We start from the raw sequence: 21543 nt of genomic DNA, 5'->3' as shown, positions 1-21543 counted from the left end.
AAATAATAGTCTTCATGTCTTCAAAACTCATTGGCACAATTCCTACTATGTGAAAAGATGTTCTGATGTCGAACATAGTAGGAAATTTTTGACTTAGTGGCCATTAATGGATGCCACTTGTCAACACGAGAACTCTCACCATTGATGACAATGAGAGTCAAGATGCCCAAACACATCTTGCTAGGTACGAATGAATTTGCTGATGTCGAGTCACCTAGAAGATCTGATGAACAAGGGATATTAATGTATTCCCATTATTTGTCAGCATGAGGACTTGTCATTAAGGCATGCAAGCCTCAAGGTGTTTTTACAAAGAACTTAGACTCAAAGGACTATGGACTCAATAATTTGCATTGAAGCAGGGCTTATTTGTGAAATGAAAATGACAGGAAATGAAAGATGAAAATGGAAGATGGCAATGGAGAGAAAAAATAGCAATGGGCAATAAGCATGTGAATAAGCCTCTTTATTTTATTTGTGGGTTATGAATGGAGAAAAAGTAATGGAAAGTGGGTGTGAATGTAAATGCAAAATATGGAGGGAAATGAGGTGAATGGTTTATTATGAAGTATGGATGTGATGGAGACAATGGTATCTGAAATTTTTCCAGTATTTGGATCTGATTTTGCATTAGAATATTTCCTCTTTGTTGCTGGTCATCCTTTTATGAAACAAATTGGTCTCTTAGAGAGACACCATTCACCTGTAGTCATTTGTCCTTCCTCCTGGAACTTGCAAAAAAGCTAATACTTATTCTGCAATGGAATGTAAGATTATCAAAGTAGAGAGATGGCCAATCTCTCTAGTTATGATATTTACACACAAAACTAAGAATTTGTATTAATAAAACAAGTTCTCAAAGGAAAAATCAAAAGAATTTATACCTGCTTTGGAATTAGTGCCTCAAGTTGAATGTTGCTTCTTTTCAGCAATTTATTTCATTATTTACCATTTCAAACTCTAATGATGGATTTCTCATTGTGTAGATATTGTTGAGATCTTTCCAATGATACTTGAATCATCAAAATCTGATTTCATATGAGAAAGTTAGGTTGATTTGAACAATGAGGTTTTTAAGCTGCAGAATGGCTTTAGCTGCGAAACGCGTGCAATTTCTGTAGCTAAAAATCTTGAACAAAAAGTTATCCATTCATTTTCATCATCAATCCAAAATTAATCAATACCTTCAGAAAAGTGAGTAAATAACTTATTCATTTCATTGATTCAAAATTGTTTTTTTTTTCTTGACATGCGGCGACTTAGTGATAACACACACCTTGAATTCCCTTTGATCGGGGTCTTTTTCATCGATTTGGATCAAATGAATAGGACACCATCCATGTATTGACATTTTCCCAGCTACCCATGTGGTTCGTTTCGTCTCTTGACACCTATAACCTATAGAAATATGAAAATGGCTGTGAAATTGCCAGTTAGCTGTGGAATCAGGCTGCATTCCACAGCTAAAAGACAGCCAACCATCAGTTCTCTGATTTAAGTTATTGGAAAAGAGATTTTATGCAGCCAAGTACTAGGGAGAGAGAGCCTAAGATCATAGCTGGTGCATAAGACCAATTATTCATGATCTGATATATATATATAATTTTCTTCATTGTTTGCCTGAAAAATAAAAAAAACTTTGTAATGGTATATGAAGCAAACAATTTTAGTGATGAAAATATATCAGAGTAATGGAAATGTATGATCTTTTCAACAGCTTTGATGACTCCTTCGGGCTTTGTCCTCACAATGAGACCCATTCTGCCTTTTTTACTGCGTAAACACCAATGTAGAAGACAGATATATGAAAACAGAGTGGTTATGTGGAAGCAAAACGGTTGTATGAACAGGAAATGAAGAATACCGTGGAGAAAACTGATGGGTATGGAACTGGAAAAATATTGAGTACGAAATGAAGATGGATTTTTGAAGCAAGAAGACTCGTATGGACAAAATATGTGAAAACAGAGTAACTATATGCATAGACTGTGTGAAAACAGGGTGACTGTTATACGCAGGTAGTATGAAAACGGAGTGACTGTGTATGCAAAGAGGCTGCGAAGATATGAAAAGGGGAAAAAAACTCGGTGTACAGATAGTTTACGCAGAGGCAGAGTATTACTCGTAAACAGAACTTGCAAGACTGAGTAAAACCCGAGAAGTTTGAGTTTATAAGAAAAATGTTGCGGGAGTAGAAGTCGAGAGTTTCGGTGAGGGAAAGCCACGTCTATCAGTTCATTAATAATCTCTGAATTTAATTGTCTAAGAGTCCTTCCTTCCGAATCTGAAACACTCACGTCATTTAAGTAACCGTTCAAACAGTGTCGTATTCAACCATCTTGCTGTTTAAACGGGAAGTGGCAGAGCAGGTGTTAATGAGTTATAGACGGGTGGCAAGAGGCAGAAGATGTATAACCAACAAACGGTTAATTATCAGCACGCCGTTGATTTCAAATCGGAAGCAGCCGAATTAAATTAGATTGCCAGTCAATTAATTCAAATTCCGTTTTTTCTCTCGCGACCTGCAAAAATGGGCTTCAAAGAACCGAAGAGATCTCCCAAACCGCTTCAAATTCCTTAAAACGATTTCTGAGTCATCTAATTGACTCTATTGTTGAAAAAACCCATGTTTTATTTTTTCCAAATTCGTCTCCGTTTGACCAGATTGTGCAGTTAAAGTTTGACATTTTTTCTTGTTTTGTGTTTTTCCTAAATTGTTGTGGTTGAATTTCATTTACAGGTCTGCTGTTTATGCTTATTGATTCCTGATGGCCGTGGTTTTGAAATTGTTTGTAGTAAATGAAATCTACTTTACAGGCAGTGTAGTACTCATGTGCATGATCAGTTGACAAACCAAGGCACCAACTTCCTTTATCTGATCAAAATTGCTTTCCCACTCAATATTCTTCAGGTTAGTATCAGACTCATGGTCTCTTATAGCCAATTTTGCACCAGTTGAATGACATATTTACTTAGAGTTTACACCACCTTTCCAAATGAAAACACCAGCAAGTGCAACATCGATATTTATTATTTTTCTTGCAGTTGCTGAAGCACCAAATGTAGCTACAGCTGCTATACTAGGAGGAGTAACCTTACAATAGCTAGGACGACCTCCAGGCTTTCCATCTAAGCCACCAACTGGGAACCTACTGCCAAAAGGTCCTATTGCCATATCATCTTTGAGATTGTGTGTTACTACATTTACTATCCCAAGCTCCTTTTCACCATGGGCAAAATGACACTTGTACCCAAATCGACATCTAATATCAGTACCAAAATTACTACAAAGAATGCAGATTTTCTATTGAGGCCATAGTGGAAGCTAGGATTGAAGATAGCCATAGGTTGTTTTCCTTTTTTTCTTCTCTGAAATTGTGAAATTTTATAAAAATGATTAATGATTTTCAATTTCAGGCAGCAAAGACTTCAAGGTAAATATGCTGAAAACATGACTTTAACTGAGGCCTTAAGCTGATTTTTTTATCAATCTGAGCTGGGTGACCAAGATAGGATCCATGTCGGGACAATTTCGGAGATGCCCATGTGGTCGGTTTCTTCATTGGATGTATGTAACCTGCTAAACATTGGAATTAGCTGTGGATTTCACAATTAGCTGCAGAATCAGGCTGCATTCCGCAGCTAATTTGCAGAATCTTATTAAAACAGGACACAATGTTTTAAGGACCACTACAAACCATAACCAGTCAATCTTAGACAGTTGAACCTATCAAAGCAGTTGGGTTTCATTTTTTTTTTTATGGAATCAATGAAATGATGAAGTTTATTTTGTCTCCCTTTTTTTTTACATAACAATTCTTTTTCTGATCCTCCAGATCACACAAAGTGCAGGAGGAAAGCATACTCAAGAAATCATTAATTTTTTTTTAGATCCAAGAAATAAGGTCTCCTAATTACACTTCCCCTACAACAGTGCCAAAATGTCTAGTGAATTTAACGTCTTAAATTTCTCTACATAAATTATCAATCCGGGTATCGTAAACTGATGAAGTGTGGTGCACCATATGTGCTCAGTTAACCCTTTTTCTTACTTCGTTGTTTTATAGTTTATGTTGTTTTGGGGTTTTGTTTTTGCTGGTTTCCTAAAGTATTCTAATGCAATGGAAATCCTAGTTTAAGGTTTTAAGAATACTTTTAAAGATCATATGTGGATGTATAGTTGAAGACAAGGTTTATGCTTCTTATGATAATTTCCAAACTTAACACTTCAAAGATCTCAAAACATGCTATCTATTAAATCAGAACTTGAACAAAGTGTAAACATGTAGCTACATAAATCAAGCTAAAGATGAAGTACTGAAAATGAGGTTGCTGTCTCTGTTGTCCATCTAATTACAGAAATAAAATCTAAACTACTGCACTCAAAACCAAAAATAAAGAAGCTGGAAACTAGTCACTGATTTCATCCATAATTCCGATATTTCGTCAATTAACTTCTAAAACAGGATTAAGCTAAAGACACTGGAAATAACATCATATGGCATGAAAGAATGACATTTAAACTATCTATTTGCAGACTAATGAAAGCAAAATCAAATTACTTCACTTATAATTTGATAGCTCGCCAATTAACTTCTCGGGTTAAGCCATGGCACCAGAGATAACGTCAAATAACATGAAGAATTGATATCTAAATTATCTACTTGCAGATTAATGAAAGCAAAATCAAATTACTTCACTTATAATCTGATAGCTCGCCAATTAACTTCTCGGGTTAAGCCATGGCACCGGAGATAACGTCAAATAATATGAAGAACTTGATATCTAAACTAGCTAATAGCAGCAAACAAATCTCACTGAAATCAAAGCATAACAACTGAAATTTAAAAGCTAAAGTTCAGTAGAGAAGCAAATCTCATATCACTACTTGATGCAAAGATCATATTAAAAAGTTCGAGCAAAAACTAATAAGCAAATACAAGAACATGTAAAGAAAAACTAATCTACAATCAACCGGTTGAACACACTTGCATGAATTAAAATTGCATGAATGGAAACTCTAAACTATCAAACTTGAAAGCAATAAAATGACATACATAAATGAAATCAAAGCAAAATTACAAAATAAAATCTACTCTACCTTACATTCTAATATGCTCCATGACATCTACTTCACATCTCTTTCCATGTTGAGAACATCAAAGCTTTATTCAAATTCTTCAAAATTACAAAGTACAACAAAGCTCTCCAAAGCTTTCCAAAGCCATCAAGGAAGAACTACAAACTCCAAGCTAAAGAACTAAAAAGCCAAGCTAAGCTAACAAATGAAGGAGAGAGATCTCCTATTTATACAAAATTATGAGAAGCCATCTCATTAATGAGAGTCCATTAATCTCTCCCTCTACCTCTAGAGTCCTAATCAAAATAGGAACTGATAAGACACATGTCTTCTTAGAGTTTCAATACAATTAGGAGATGTGACACATATCCTCATGATCCCATGATTCTCTCCACTCAAATTCGAATTTGGCCATAGGGTGCCACATAAAGGTCTTCTAGAAGCCTCCTTTTGACCTACACATGTCAACAATCTCAACCCACTTGTTAGGTATAAGCATATGCACATTATTTTCTAATTTTTAATCACAAATTCACTTAAAAAGGCTAAGAATTAATAAAGTTTGGAAAAACATAAATGTGGCCCAATGATAATGAAATTGGGATGAATGTAGTGACATAGTAGCGAAATGGAGGTGATATAATGGACATAATAGTGAAAGTGTAATGGAAATGAATGACATTTTCAAGACCCAACACCAACCAGTTTAAAAATTTAATTAGTTCTATCAAGAAATATGTCTTGTTATTTTTATGAGAAAATTGGTCTATAGAAGATTCCATGAGAACTAAGTCATCTCTAGAGGGGTGTACCAAGGCAAAAAACAACAACTGGAAAAGTTGTTATATGCATAAATGGGTGTGTATAAGGAGCTACCATGCAATAGGGAAGTGGAGCATGAGATCCAATTGTTGTCAAACTCTCTGTTGTGTTGAGAATGCAACAAGATGATGGAGCTTAATGGAAAGAAGTCGTCTTCACTGAGTGGGCCCGCAGGCTATTTTTTGGCGCAAAGTCTATTTTTAGACATATGGATCATGGTCTATGAGTTGCAGGATGCTATTTGTGGATGATTGGTCATGTTGGTAAAAATAGATGGACTTCTATTTTTAGACATATGGGCGGTTTCTATTTTTAGACTGCCAGGCTAAAAATAGAACAGTCGAATATTATTGTCTCATAATAATATTTGGAATATAAAAATTATCTTATCCTCTTGGAGCACTTCAGTTTGAGCTACAGATGTGGCACATGCAGCTATCAGAAGGAAATACGCTTTTCTTGTGGGTCAGTTGAGCTATTGCATGTAGGACTTCAGTTAGAATTCATGTGGTTGAGTTTCGATGGAGTTGATTGTGGAGTTGATGGAGTTGTGTTCAGTTTGACTTGGTTGAACTAGTTGTATTTAGTCTAACTGCAAATAGACTAGTGATGAGTGATGTGAATTAATTGTTAAACTAATTCACTAATTATTAACTCATAAAAGCAACTAAAGAATACATCAGTTAACTCAGTGCATGTACAGTTCAGTGGAGACAGGTGTTAGAGGTTGAGATTGCTATCAGTTGTGACTATAGTTGTGCATGAGATTTGCACATGCATGGATGGAGATTGCCCATGAAGCTTGCATAGTATAACCAAAGGAATTCCACAGAGTGATTGATTCTCTTGCAGGATTGTGCAGTGGAGGCAGGCAAACAATGGAGGAGATTTGAGGCATCAGATCTGAGCTAGTTTGTGTGTAACAGGTGGAGGTAGTACTGAGTACTTGCGAGGAGTATTGTACTATGTATTGTTACATGTTCTCTATCATTATAATATACAGATAGTGTGGAGTTTTCAGCTATATGATTTCCCCGGGTTACATACTGTGTTAATGTGTGCATGCGGTTGATGTTTCATTGTTTTTAATGCTGCTAAATTGATGATCAACGTAGAGGAGATTATGTATTGTGCATGTATTCCGCAATAGTGTATAATCAAGATAATCTCTGTGAATAAGTGTCATATTATTCAAAATTTCTACATGGTATCGGCGATGTTGATCATCAGATCTATTATTCAGAAAGTGTTTACATTTTATTTCTTCAGGCAGAGTCTGTAATCGGGCCAGGTAGCCTTTGGATTCATCCTTCCTTTGGAAGGTGAGATATTCGGTAAAAGCCCATACAGTCAATCTCTATACGAGAAATACTTTGTTCTCACGAATTCTAGATCAGAGGCGGTTGAGTTTTTGAGCTGGTGGAATTCGAATTTGCAGCAGTGTTTTCTTGGTGTCAGCATGGCAATGTCTTTCAACGGATTGCGATTGGAGTATGCTCTTGAGGGCAGCTTGAACTATATTGCATGGAAGGACAGGATGGAGGCAGTGTTGGATGATAATGGGCTGAAGGAGTTCATAGAGGCTAAGGTCCCAAAGCCTACTGATACTGCGCAAGTTGATGCTTGGCAAAAGAAGACAGCAAAGTGTTGAAGGATTCTGTTGGAGGGCGTGAAGGATCACATTGTGTCCAGCCTACATGGAAAGATTTCTCCATACTTGATGTGGAAAGCGTTGACAGATCTATTCCAAAGCAAGAGCGATCAGAGGAAGCTGGTGCTCAAGGATAAACTCAGAAACATTAAATGCGAGAAGGGAGACAGTATGCCCAAGTATCTCACGAAGTTCACTCAGTGCAGGGATGAGCTGGGAAGTGTGGGGGTGACTGTCGATGATGAGGACTTGGTGAGCTTGGCTCTCCTTGGTCTTCTGAAGAGTTGGCATTCCTATCAGGACTCTATCAATGGTCGTGAGAAATTGCTAGGATGGGAGAGACTTTGGTCAGATCTTGTGCAGGAGGAGATCAGGCGGAATACCAGGGACAGATCTTCATCAAAGGGAACTGATGAAGAAAATTGCACTTTGGTTGCCAAAGCAAAGAAGGGGAAGAACAAGAAAGCTTCTCAGTCCGGTGCAAAAGGCAAGAAGCAGGACATGTCCAAGGTGAAGTGCTTTCCACTGTCACCAGCACTGACACTATGCCACTAATTGTCCGCAGAAGAAGAAGAACAAGAAAGCTGCTTGATTTGTAGCTAGAGAGGCCTTAGCCTCGCAGTTTGAGCTTGATTTTTCATTGATCACATGCTTGGTATCAAGTGTGATGGGATCGGTATGGTTCTTGGACAGTGGTGCGTCTTTTCACATGACATGAGATCGAGATTTGTTTTCTGATCTGGAGGAGAAAGATCTTGGAGTGCACATTGAGATGGGCGATGATGGTAGATACAGTGCGACTGGTATCAATACCATTTCCTTTAAGAGGGAGTCTGGTAAACCATTCGTATTGAAGGAAGTGATGCATCTTCCAGGATTGAAGAAGAATCTTATCTCTGTGGGATGTTAGAAGACAAGGGATATGATGTTGTTTTCAGCGAGGGAAAGGCTTTCCTGCGTAGTAAGACAACTGGAGAAATCCGGAAGGTAGGGGTTCGAGTGAGGAACCTTTATCAGTTGCATGTAGATGGCTGCACAACAATGGCATGCAAGGCAGAAGGATTGGTGAGCCGGGATGATGGCGAGCTGTGGCACAGGAGATTGGTTCACCTTCACCATGGAGCCTTGAAGATACTGTAGCAGATCACTACTGGGCTTCCTAAAGGCACTCTTGCGTAGTCAGATTAGTGCAAGGGGTGTACTTTGGGAAAGTTTGTGAAAGCCACCTTTCACGAGAAGGACAATCGCGCCACGACGATCCTTGAGAGAATTCACACAGACGTGTGTGGACCTTTCTCTGTAGCTTCGACAACAAAACACAGGTATTATGTGATCTTTGTTGATGATTTCTCTCAAAAGTGCTGGATCTTCTTCATGCAGAAGAAGAGCGAGACATACTCAAAGTTCTGTGAGTTCAAAGCACTGGTCGAGAAGGAGTCGGGGAAGAAGGTGAAGGCTCTTAGGAGCGATAATGGTGGTGAATACATCTCTAGCGAGTTCAAGGATTTCTGCAGTGCAGAAGGGATTCGAAGAGAGCTCATAGCTCCCCATAACCCACAGCAGAACGGGGTTGCTGAGCGGAAGAACAGAACGATCGTGGGTGCTGCACGGGCGATGTTGCATGATCAGAGCCTACCCTTCACTTGTGGGCGGAAGCATGCAATACTGCAGTATATGTGCAGAACCATTGTCCTCACAGGATACTTAGCATGAGTACACCCGAGGAGGCTTATTCTGGTAAGAAGCCTGATCTTTCTCATTTGAGGATTTTTGGTGCTAACGTTTACATGCATGTGACGAAGGATGCCAGGAAGAAGTTGGAGCTAACCACAGAGGTTGGGATATTTGTGGGGTACACTGATATGCCCCACAACTATTGTGTGTATTTTCCAGACAGTGGCAAGACTGTTGTGCGACGGGATATAAAATTTCATGAGGAGAAAGCCATGAAGTGTTCACTTGAGAGGGAGCCACACTTGCATGCAGATGAGGAGCTATTAGTTCCTAAGGATGAGCTTCAGGATGTGGATCAGCCACAGGACGAAGTTCATGGAGTGGAAGAGACCACTCATGCAGCGCCAACCATCAGAGGGCGAAAGCGCTTGACAGAAGCTGAGCGACTGGCTCAAGATGCAGAGAAAGTTGTAGGACCACCTACAGCCCAATGCAGGCAGAGACAGTCACCTGATCGATACACTGGATACATGGATCTTGTGAGCAAATGTGTCGTGACTGAGCCATCCTCTTTTGAGGAAGCTGTGGAGGATCCTGCATGGGTAGATGCCATGGTGGAAGAGTATGATTTGATTGTCAGAAACAGTGCATGGGAGATTGTCCCAGACCGGAAGGGAAATCAGTGGTGGGTTCGAGATGGATCTACAAAGTTAAGCAGGCAGCTGACGGGAGTGTGGAGAAGTACAAGGCAACATTTGTTGCCCGAGGCTTTTCATAGATAGAAGGGATCGATAATTAGGAGACCTTTGCACCTGTCGCAAGGTATTCTTCCATACGGACGATTCTTGCTCTCTCAGCGCAGATGGGGTGGCACATTCATCAGATGGATGTGAAGACTCGTTCCTCAACGGAGTCATTGAGGAGGAGGTGTACATAGAACATCTTGAAGGTTTCGAGATCTTCAGCAGCGAGTCGCATGTGTGCAGGCTCAAGAGAGCGTTGTATGGGTTGAAACAAGCACCACGTGCTTGGTACACATGGATAGACAACTATTTCACCGGACTTGGATTCTCCAAGAGTGAGGCGGATCCTAACCTATACCAGATTGTGGTGGAGGGTAAGTTGCTTATCATTGTACTTTATGTAGATGATTTGATTCTAACGGGTGATGAGCTATTGATACTTTCATGCAAGGATGATCTTGCTAAGGAGTTTGAGATGAAGGACTTGGGCCTCCATCATTATTTCCTGGGATTGGAAATTTGGCAGTGCAATAATGGACTATTTGTTTCTCAGGGGAAGTATGCTCGGGAGATACTAGAGAAGTTCAACATGCATGGCTGCAAGCCTGTTGATACTCCTCTTCTTAGAGGTTGGAGGAAGGAGGATGCTACTTCAGCGGAAGTAGTGGATGCCACTGTTTATCGACAGTTGGTGGGGTCGCTTATGTATCTGGTCAATACATGACCCGATATATGCTATGCTGTTAACCAGCTTTCAAAAGCTATGGTTAAGCCAACCAAGCTCTTCTGGAAGGCAGGCAAGCATGTATTGCGTTATCTTAGAGGCACATCGGGATATGGATTGTGGTACAGACAGGAGGATGAGGTGAAGCTATGTGGCTTCGCGGATGCAGATTGGGCAGGGAGCCCAACGGACAAAAAGAGCACATCTGGAGGGGTCTTCAGTATCGGGTCAACCACAGTTTCTTGGTACAACAGGAAGCAGAGATCCGTGGCACTCAGTTCAGCAGAGGCCGAGTATATGGCAGTAAGTTTGGCTGCATGTGAGGCTATATGGATGAGGAAGATTCTGGTCGGGTTGTTCGGTTCTTACTTGGAGCCTACTATGATTTCTGTGATAACCAGAGTTGCATTAAACTTTTCGCTAATCCTGTATTTCATGATATATCTAAGCACATTGACATCAGGTACCATCATATCAGAGATTGTGTGTAGCAGAGAATCATGTTACTTTCATACATTCCAACGGAGGATCAGGATGTTGATATCTTGACGAAAGCGCTCACCAGGAGCAAATTCGAATACCACCGAGGCAGGATAGGGGTTGGTGATAATCCATATCTTGTTGAGAGGGAGTGTTGAGAATGCAACAAGATGATGGAGCTTAGTGGAAAGAAGTCACCTTCACTAAGTGGGCCCGCAGGTTATTTTTTGGCGCAAAGTATATTTTTAGAATATATCTATTTTTAGACATATGGATCATGGTCTATGAGTTGCAGGATGCTATTTGTGGATGATTGGTCATGTTGGTAAAAATAGATGGACTTATATTTTTAGACATATGGGCGGTTTCTATTTTTAGACTGCCAGGCTAAAAATAGAACATTCGAATATTATTGTCTCATAATAATATTTGGACTACAAACATTATCTTATCCTCTTGGAGCACTTCAGTTTGAGCTACAGATGTGGCACATGCAGTTGTCAGAAGGAAATACGCTTTTCTTGTGGGTCAGTTGAGCTATTGCATGCAAGACTTCAGTTAGATCTCATGTGGTTGAGTTTCGGTGGAGTTGATTGTGGAGTTGATGGAGTTGTGTTTAGTTTGACTTGGTTGAACTAGTTGTATTTAGTCTAACTGCAAATAGACTAGTGATGAGTGATGTGAATTAATTGTTAAACTAATTCACTAATTATTAACTCATAAAAGCAACTAAAGAATACATCAGTTAACTCAGTGCATGTACAGTTCAGTGGAGACAGGTATTAGAGTTTGAGATTGCTATCAGTTGTGACTATAGTTGTGCATGAGATTTGCACATGCATGGATGGATATTGCCCATGAGGCTTGCGTAGTATAACCAAAGGAATTCGATTTCACAGAGTGATTGATTCTCTTGCAGGATTGCACAGTGGAGGCAGGCAAATAGTGGAGGAGATTTAAGGCATCAGGAGTATTGTACTATGTATTGTTACATGTTCTCTATCATTATAATATCCAGATAGTGTGGGGTTTTCAGCTGTATGCTTTCCCTGGGTTACATACTGTGTTAATGTGTGCATGCGATTGATGTTTCATTTTTTTTAATGCTGCTAAATTAATGATCAACGTAGAGGAGATTATGTATTGTGCATGTATTCCGAAATAGTGTATAATCGGGATAATCTCTGTGAATAAGTGTCATATTATTCAAAATTTCTACATGTTGCCAAATGTTGGGTTTTACAGGTAGGACATTATAGAGGCAAATGAAGTAAAGAAGCAACTACTACAACTATTGGAACATTGTGTCATTCAACCAAGAATCTCACCATGTGGGTCACCCATCATCATTGTGCCAAAGAAGGACAAGACTTGGCAAATGTGTCTTGATTACAAGGCGTTAAAGAAAAATATGTTTAAAAAAATGTACCCCCTACCCAGGAAAAATAATCTACTAGATCAATTACATCAAAAAAAATACTTTACGAAGCTGGATGTAAAGTCTAGATATCACCAGGTTCGAGTAAAAGAAGTAGATACTTAAAATACCCCCTTTAAAATGAGGCAACCTTTGTATGAATGGCCAGTCAAATTATTTAGCCTATGAAATACACCAACTAGGTTTATAAGGTTATGGCATGATATATTACGCCCTTTTATAGATTCATTTATTATTATTTATTTTAATGATATACTAGTATACAATGCTACCTAGGAGGAGAACATCTCACATTTGATGCAGGTTCTAGAGACATTAAAGAAGCACCAATTATTATAAACCTAAATAAGTGTGAGTTTACAAAACAGTCTTTGGTGTACGTAGGATATGTGATTTTTGGGGGAGAGCTGAAGATAGATCTCGCCAGTGCGGAGGACATCATGAAGCAGTTGATGCCTGCTAATGTTTATGAGATCAAGAGTTTAATTGGGGTAACATAGTAGTTGAGGAAATTCATAGCCTCGTTTTTATCAGTAGCAATACAACTCCATAACATAACAACATATGGAAAATTTTTATAGTGGGGAAAGGGTAAATTAAGGACTTTTGAGGAGTTAAAGAAGAAAATTATTCAAGCATTGGTTCTAGTATTACCAAACTTGCAACAAACATTTGAAGTGGAGACAAATGCGAGTGGGTATGATATGGGTGTAGTCTTCATGAAGGGAGGAAGGCTTGTATGCTACCATTCTAAATTATTTTATGGAGTATTTCCCAACTACCCTACCTACAATAAGGTGCTCTATGCCTTGATGAAAACTACGAAGAAGTGGAAAAATCATTTAATAAGAAAGGAGATAGTAATCCACAAATATCATTAGCCACTACACCTCCAAGCCTAGAGTAAGAAATATCATAATAAGCATGATAAGTGAATGGGTCTCTATGACAATTTAATTTAGTGATCAAGTAGAAGAAGGGTAGCACAAACAAATTGGACAACATGCTTTCAAGACTACACACATTAAACATCACAACTTTGGGAACTCTTATGCACATGGAACCTTTCACCCAAGATGCATACAAAGAGGTTACACAAAGGATGAGGAATTCAAGGAGGTGTTTCAACAATTTCAATGCCATATCCATGTGCAAGATGGTGACAAATATCTTACTACCATCTCCAAATCGGATAGTCTATAGGCAAGATAAGTTACACATTCCTAAAGGTTAGCCACTGCAGTTGATCAGAGAGGCTCATACCTCCAAGGTTGCAGGCAATTTTGGTGTAGGGAAGAGAATGACCAACTTATAAAGGTATGTGTATTTGCCTAGGATGAAAGAAGAGGTAGTTAGGTTCATAAGAGGATGCATGCTTTGTTGTTACCAACAAGCTTAGAAACAACGAACAATGTTGATACCATCCCTTACATGTACCCACTTTTTCTTGGGAAAGCATTTCAATGGACTTTGCGAGAGCTTTACCAACAATTGGGATGGGACATGACTACATTTTCATGGTAGTTGGTAGGTTCAACAATATGTGTGTTATGATGCCCTGTAAAAAGTCTATTAGGAGGCAAGAAGCAATGAACTTATTCTTTGTACAAGTCTGGGTGCACTTTGGGATATAAAGGAGCATTATTTTAGATAGGGACACATGGATTTCTCAATGAATTTTAGACTACATTATGAGAGAAGATGGACATGAAGTTGAAGAGGTATACAACATTCCATCCACTAACATATGGGAAAACAGATGTAGTAAATAAGACTTTGGTGTGCCTTTTGAAGGGTTACAATCAAAAGCAACTAAATACTTGGGGTGAAAATTTGGTATATATATAACTCTCTTATAACAGAGCATACCACATTTTTACTAGTAAGTTCCCATTCAAAACTTATTTTGGATATTTTCCACCTTCACCTTTAGATATTTCATATGGATAACACAGAGGAGTGAGGGAGGGTCTTATAGGGGATGCCTTAAATCTTTCTACAAGTATAGGATACATTATAGAAATAACAGGAAAAATAAAAAGCTAGGCTTGATCAACGCATAACATAGAAGTCATTCAAGGTGGGATAAAAAGTATTGTTATAATTAAATAAGGAAATGTTATAAGGTCCCAATAAGAAAATCAAGACTTTACGATGGTCCCTTTGATATCATTGATAAAGTGAGAGATAACATCTATAGACTCTATCTATCTCCATACATGTGAATATACTTAGTGGTGAATGTAGAGAATATGAAACTTTATGAGCCTTCCATGCTAGATAAGTAAGAGGAACATGGCCTGTCTCTTGTATAGGATTTAGCACCAAATGCTTAGGTGAAGTTCACAGAGGATATAATTTTTCAAAAGAGCTCAAAATCTACAAGATAAGGGCAACTTGACCTTTGGTAAATTAGGTTGAAAGGACGACTTCCAAGCAAGGCGAAAAGGTACATCTGAGAGAAGGTGGAGGAAATTTTGTGTAGCTCATTTAGTAGAAGATTTTGGGGACCATAAAATCATCCTTGTAATACTCCCACGCACCACATATAACAACCTAAGGGTAGATGAACGTATTATTATCATTGACTCGACCTCCAATATCTTGTTATTGATATGGGATCTTAAAATTTTTGTCATTTTTCAAACTCCTCAGAGCTATTAACTAAAACAACTATTTCATCCAGCTCAGCGAGACTTTCTAGCGATATCAAATTTATTGAAAGCTAACTCTTGGATCAAAATACATGGTTATTTAAAGTCAAGCCATTAAACTCCCGTCCCATCAACAGTACCCACATCCCTCATTGGAGGTCCACGTCATCAATCCCAAGCCACGTGTCCATAATGTTACCCATGTGGCATTTCCACTTTACCAACTCGTGGTCCCATCAGTTCAAACCCTTACCCTTATAAGTTAGCCATTTCCCTTTGTATGCAAGATCGGCCTCTCTTACGCTTGGCACATGTGTGCAAGCATACAGAGCGTTAAGTCATAGGTGACATAGACAAGTTTACGTTAGTTCCCAAGTGGGAATTCTTGTCTCTTGGCCCTTGCTCCTTTCCCCTCATAACATATGCATAACATGGTACATCTTCAAGGTCCGAGACCTCGATATGGTAAAGGATCCTCCGTATTTTACCAGGATTTTCTTTGTCCCTCGATGATTAATCTTAGCCTTGTCCACATCAGCCATTCTCGAGTCATGCACATTGTTAACCCTGCCGATGGCCCTAGTCGTACACTTTCACCTCCGTAGTTGAAGTATTATTTGTCAATCTCGACCATTAATCCTTGGTTTATTTCCCGTAGTGCACCTCACAACTCCTCTAATGACATCATGCTAATGTCATCCCTCCCAAGTGGTCTCCTTCAGGAGTGCCACGTGTCACTCACTTTTGAGCCCCCTGAACCTCTGATGTGGTTGAATCTAGTTACCACATGCACACAATTGTGGCGCCATGTCAGCGTAGGAACACATCATATTTATCTATATATATGGATCTCTTGGGCCTTGCGACCGTATACAAAGGCCTACCTCTCTTGAGCTTTATATGGAAATTCCACTCATCTCATCCATTTCAACCATCATAGTCATTACAAAAATAAAAGCCTAATTTCCAACAACAATCTCACAATGCAGAGCCTGCTAGTTATTGGTCTCTTTATGTAGAGATTTAACAAATTAATACAAAGACTTACCCTTCTCTCAGGTTTGGATATTAAATTGGATTAAAGCTCATAATTTAACATAAGAATTATTCATTCTTCAACAATAACACTTGAAACCAATATTCCATATTATTGATATAGGTAATAAACATTCCTTAACACAACAAGCATTCATTTAGCATTTATATATCAAATCCACATACACAAGAGTTCAAATAAATACTTATATTATAATAAGAAGTTTGGTAACTGAGATTGAGACTTCAACTTTCCACCCAACCTTATATTGGCTTACACAGTAGCCTTTCTTGCAACCAATCACCCCCAAGCCATATTCAGAGCTTGTGGAGGAGTGATATAAGGAAATAACCAATGCTACCAACTGAAACAGGGAATCTAGAGATCATTCCATCTCCACCCACCAACTAATTAAGGGAATGTAGGAGTTGCTCCACGTCCACCCTTCATTAAATACATGGAATCTATAGGCTACTCCACCTCCACCCTTCCGTGAATACAGGGAATCCATAAGCTACACCACCTCCATTCTTCTATCGATATAGGGTATCTAGAGTCTACTCCACCTCCACCCTTCTGTAAATATAGGGAATCCTGAGGCTACTCCACCTCCACCCTTATTGAAATTCTCTCAATAGCTCCACCCTAAACCGGGAGCCCAAAGCTCACTAAATTAATTTTAAGCCTGCAACCAAGCAAAGTTTGGCATCTTGGGAAATCCATAACCAAGAATCTTCATGTACATATATGTTTGGGATTCCTTATATGTACATGTGGGATGTGGTATTCATGTAGATTCCTAACTAGTATTACCTCATCAAGGGTGAGAAATCCTTCATGATTAACACAAACAAGGGTGATTCAAAGATCTCACTAGTAAGTACCAACCAATCTAAAAATTCGATTAGTTCTAGCAAAAAATATGTTTTGTTATTTTTATGAGAAACTTGGTCTATTGAAGAGTCCATGAGAGATAAGTCATCCCTAGAGGGGTGTACTAAGGAAAAAACAAGAACAATTGGAAGAGTTGTTATATGCATATAGGGGTGTGTTCTAGGAGCCTAAGGGGGCTACCATCCAATAAGGAAGTGGAGCACGAGATCCAATTTTTGTAAAACTCTCTGTTGCCAAAGAAGCAACTGCAACAACTATTGGAACAATGTATCATTCAACCAAGCGTCTCACCATGTGGGTCACCCATCATCATTGTGCCAAAGCAGGACAAGACTTGGCAGATGTGTATTGATTACAAGTCATTAAACAAAATTATGCTTAAGAATGTGTACCCCCTACCCAGGATAGATAATCTACCAGATCATTTACATCAAGCCAAATTCTTTACCAAGTTGGACGTAAAGTTTGGATATCACCAGGTTATAGTTAGAGAATAAAATACCTGAAATACCCTCTTTAAAATGAGGCAAAGTTTTTATGAATGATTAGTCAAATTATTTAGCCTATGAAATACATTGAGTATGTTTATGAGGTTATTGCATGATATATTACACCCTTTTATAGATTCATTTATTATTGTTTATTTGGATGATATACTAGTATATAATGTTACCTAGGAGGATAACATCTCACATTTGATGCAGATTAGAGGCATTAAAGAAGCACCAACTATTATAAACCTCAAAAAGTGTTAGTTTACACAAAAATCTTTGGTGTATGTAGGACATGTGATTGGTGGGGGAGAGTTGAAGATAGATCTCGCCAGCGTGGAGGCCATCACAAAGCGGTCGATGCCTACTATTGTTTTTGAGATCAAGAGTTTCATTGGGGTAGCATAGTAGCTGAGGAAATTCATAGCCTCGTTTTTAGTAGTAGCAACACCACTCCATAACATAACAACATATGGCAAAAATTTATAATGGGGAAAGGGTAAACAAAGGACCTTTGAGGATTTAAAGAAGAAAATTATTCAAGCATTGTTTTTGGTATTTTCGAACTTGTGACAACTCTTTGAAGTGGAGACAAATGCGAGTGGGTATGACATGGGTGCGGTCTTTAAGAAGGGAGGAAGGCTTGTATGCTACCATTCTAAAGTATTTTGTGGGGTATTTCCCAACTACCCTATCTACGGCAAGGAGCTCTATGCCTTGATGCAAACTATGAAGAAGTGGAAACATCATCTAATAATAAAGGGGATAGTAATACACTCAAATCATTAGCCGCTACAGTATGTATTGGCCTAGAGTTAACAATAACCTAATAAAAATTATAAGTGGATGGGTCTCTACAACAATTTCATTCAGCGATCAAGTAGAAAAATCACAACACAAACAAACTGGACAACATGATTTTAAGACCACACACATTAAATATAAAAACTTTGGGAACTCTTATGCACATGGAACCTTTCACCCATGATGCATACAAAGAGGTTACACATAGGATGAAGACTTCAAGGAGGTGTTTCAACAATTGCAAGGCCATAGCCATGTGCAATATGGTGACAAATAGTTGACTACCATCTCCAAATTAGATACTCTATAGGCAATATAAGTTATGTGTTCCTAAAGGTTAGCAATTATAGTTGATCAAAGAGGCTCACACCTCCAAGTTTGCACGGAATTTTGGTGTAGGGAAGACAATGGCCAACTTATAGAGGTATGTGTATTTGCCTAGTATGCAAGAAGAGATAATTAGGTTCATAAGAGGATGCATGCTTCATTGTTACCAACAGCTTAGAAACAAGAAACACTGTCGATACCATCCCTTACATGTGTCCACTTGCTCTTGGGAAATCATTGCCATGGATTTTGTGGGAGTTTACTAAAAATTGGGAAGGGACATGACTACTTGTTCATGGCAGTTTACAGGTTTAGCAAGATGTGTGTTCTAATGCCCTGTAAAAAGTATATTAGGAGGCAAGAAGCAGTGAAGTTGTTCTTTGGACAAGTATGGGTGCACTTTGGCATACATAGGAGCATTATTTTAAATAGGTACATACAATTTCTTAGTGCATTTTAGACTACATTACGAGAGAAAATGGACATGATGTTAAAGAGGTATACAACCTTCTATCCACAAATAGACGGGCAAACAAATGTAGTAACTAAGACTTTGGTGTGCCTTTTGAAGGGTTACAATCAAAAGTAGCTAAGTAGTTGGGGTGAAAATCTGGTATATATACATAACTATCTTATAATAGAGTAGACCACATTTTTAGGAATAAGTTCCCATTCGAAACTTATTTTAGATGTTTGACACCTTCACCTTTAGATATTTCATATGAATAACACATAGGAGTGAGGGAGGATATTACAAGGGATGCCATAAGGGCAAACAAATTTGTTGAGAAGATCAAGCAAATCTATGTACAATTAGGAGACATTATAGAAATCATAGGAAAAATAAAAAGCTAGGCATGATCAACACATAATAGAGAAGTCATTCAAGGTGGGAGACAAAGTATTGTTACAATTAAATAAGGAGAGGTTGTAGGGTCTTAATAAGAAAATAAATACTCTGCGATGGTCCCCTTGATATCATTGATAAGGTGGGAGATAACATCTACAGACTCCTTTCATCCCCATACATGCAAATTTACTCAATGGTGAATGTAGAGAATATGAAACTTTATGAGCCTTCCATGCTAGATAAATAAGAGGAACATGGCCTATATTTTGTAGAGGATTTAGCACTAGATGCTTAGTTAAGTTCACAAAGGATATAATTTTGCAAAAGAGGTCCAAAACTACAAGACAAGGGCAACTTTACCTTTGGAAAATTGGGTTGAAAGGACGGCTCCCAAGCAAGGCGAAATGGTACATCTAAGAGAAGTTGGAGGAAATATTTTGTACCTCATTTAGTAGAAGATTTTGGGGACCACAAAATCCTCCCTGTAACACTCCCATCCACCCCATATAACAACCTAAGGGTAGATGAAGATATTACTATCATTGACTTGACCTCCAATATCTTGTTATGAAAATGGGATCTTAATTTTTTTTGTCATTTTTCAAACTCCTCGAAGCTAAAAATTAACACAACTATTTCGTCTAACTCAACGAGACTTTCTAGAGATATGAAATTTATTGAAATCTGACTCCAGGATCAAAATACATGGTCATTTAAAGTCTAACCATTAAACTCCTGCCACATTAGCAGCACCCCCTTCCCTCATTGGAGGTCCATGTCATCAAGCCTAGGTCACTTGTCTATTGCGTTACCCATGTGGCATTACCACTTACTAACTCATGGTCCCACCAATTGGAACCCTTACCCTTGTAAGTTAACCATTTCCCTTTATATGCAATCTCGGCCTCCCTTACACTTGGCACATGCAGACAAACATACAAATCCTTAAGTCTTAGGTGACATAGACAAGTTTACGTTAATTCCCAAGTGGGAATTCTCGTCTCTTGGCCCTCGCTCCTTGCCCCTCATAACATATGCATAACATGGTATACCTTCGAGGTATGAGATCCTGAGATGGTAAAGGATCCTCTATATTTTACCAGGAATTTCTCCATCCCTCGATGGTTAATCTCAACCTTGTTTGCATCAGCCATTCCCGAGCCGTGCACATTGTCAACCTTGCCGATGGCCTAAGGCATACACTTTCTTGTGAGCGGTCGAAGTCTTCTTTGTCAATCTTGACCATCAGTACTTGTCTTTTTTTTCCCATAGCACACCTTGTGACTCCTTTGTTGTCTTGAGATGATGTCATGCTGATGTCATTCCTCCCAAGTGGCCTCCTTCGGGAGTGCCATGTGTCACTCACTTTTGAGCCCCCTAAACCTCTGATATGGTTGAATTTGGTTGCCACATGGCACACCATTATGGCGCCATGTCAGCCTAGGCACAAATTATATATATATATATATATATTTTACAAGAATTCTACGACAATTAGTCACTTGGGCTATTCCTCTCAATCTTGCAACGACAGGTATACATATATGAATATGTATGTGAGTATAAGCCTTCGTCGAGGACTCTCAGTGCTTGGTGACACCTATTTCTCCTAAGATTGTAATGTATGTTTACAATCATATGGACAAGGATGCCCTTAGCTCTCTGCCATGCAAGCCCTTCTCTCTTGAGCTTGGTATGTGCTCAACTTGACCCATTCATATATATATATATATATATATATATATCATATATATATATATATATATATATATCCGGGCCTTGCGACTATATACAAAGGCCTACCTCTCTTGAGATTTATATGGAATTTCCACTCATCCCATCCAATTCAACCATCACATTCATTACAAAAATAAA

The 21543-nt window shown here is 38.6% G+C and overlaps 1 pseudogene; it reads right to left on the bottom strand.

Moving 5' to 3' along the window:
- Positions 1-2755: 2755 nt before the first annotated feature.
- The window catches only part of LOC149261262 (uncharacterized), a 74254-nt pseudogene continuing 55466 nt past the window's right edge, over positions 2756-21543 (bottom strand).

Source organism: Pinus tabuliformis, chromosome 6, assembly GCF_031772625.1.
Source record: "Pinus tabuliformis cultivar Carrire ecotype Pingquan chromosome 6, CPIR1, whole genome shotgun sequence".
NCBI classification, from domain to species: domain Eukaryota; kingdom Viridiplantae; phylum Streptophyta; class Pinopsida; order Pinales; family Pinaceae; genus Pinus; species Pinus tabuliformis.
This window is presented reverse-complemented; position numbering and strand designations above follow the sequence as displayed.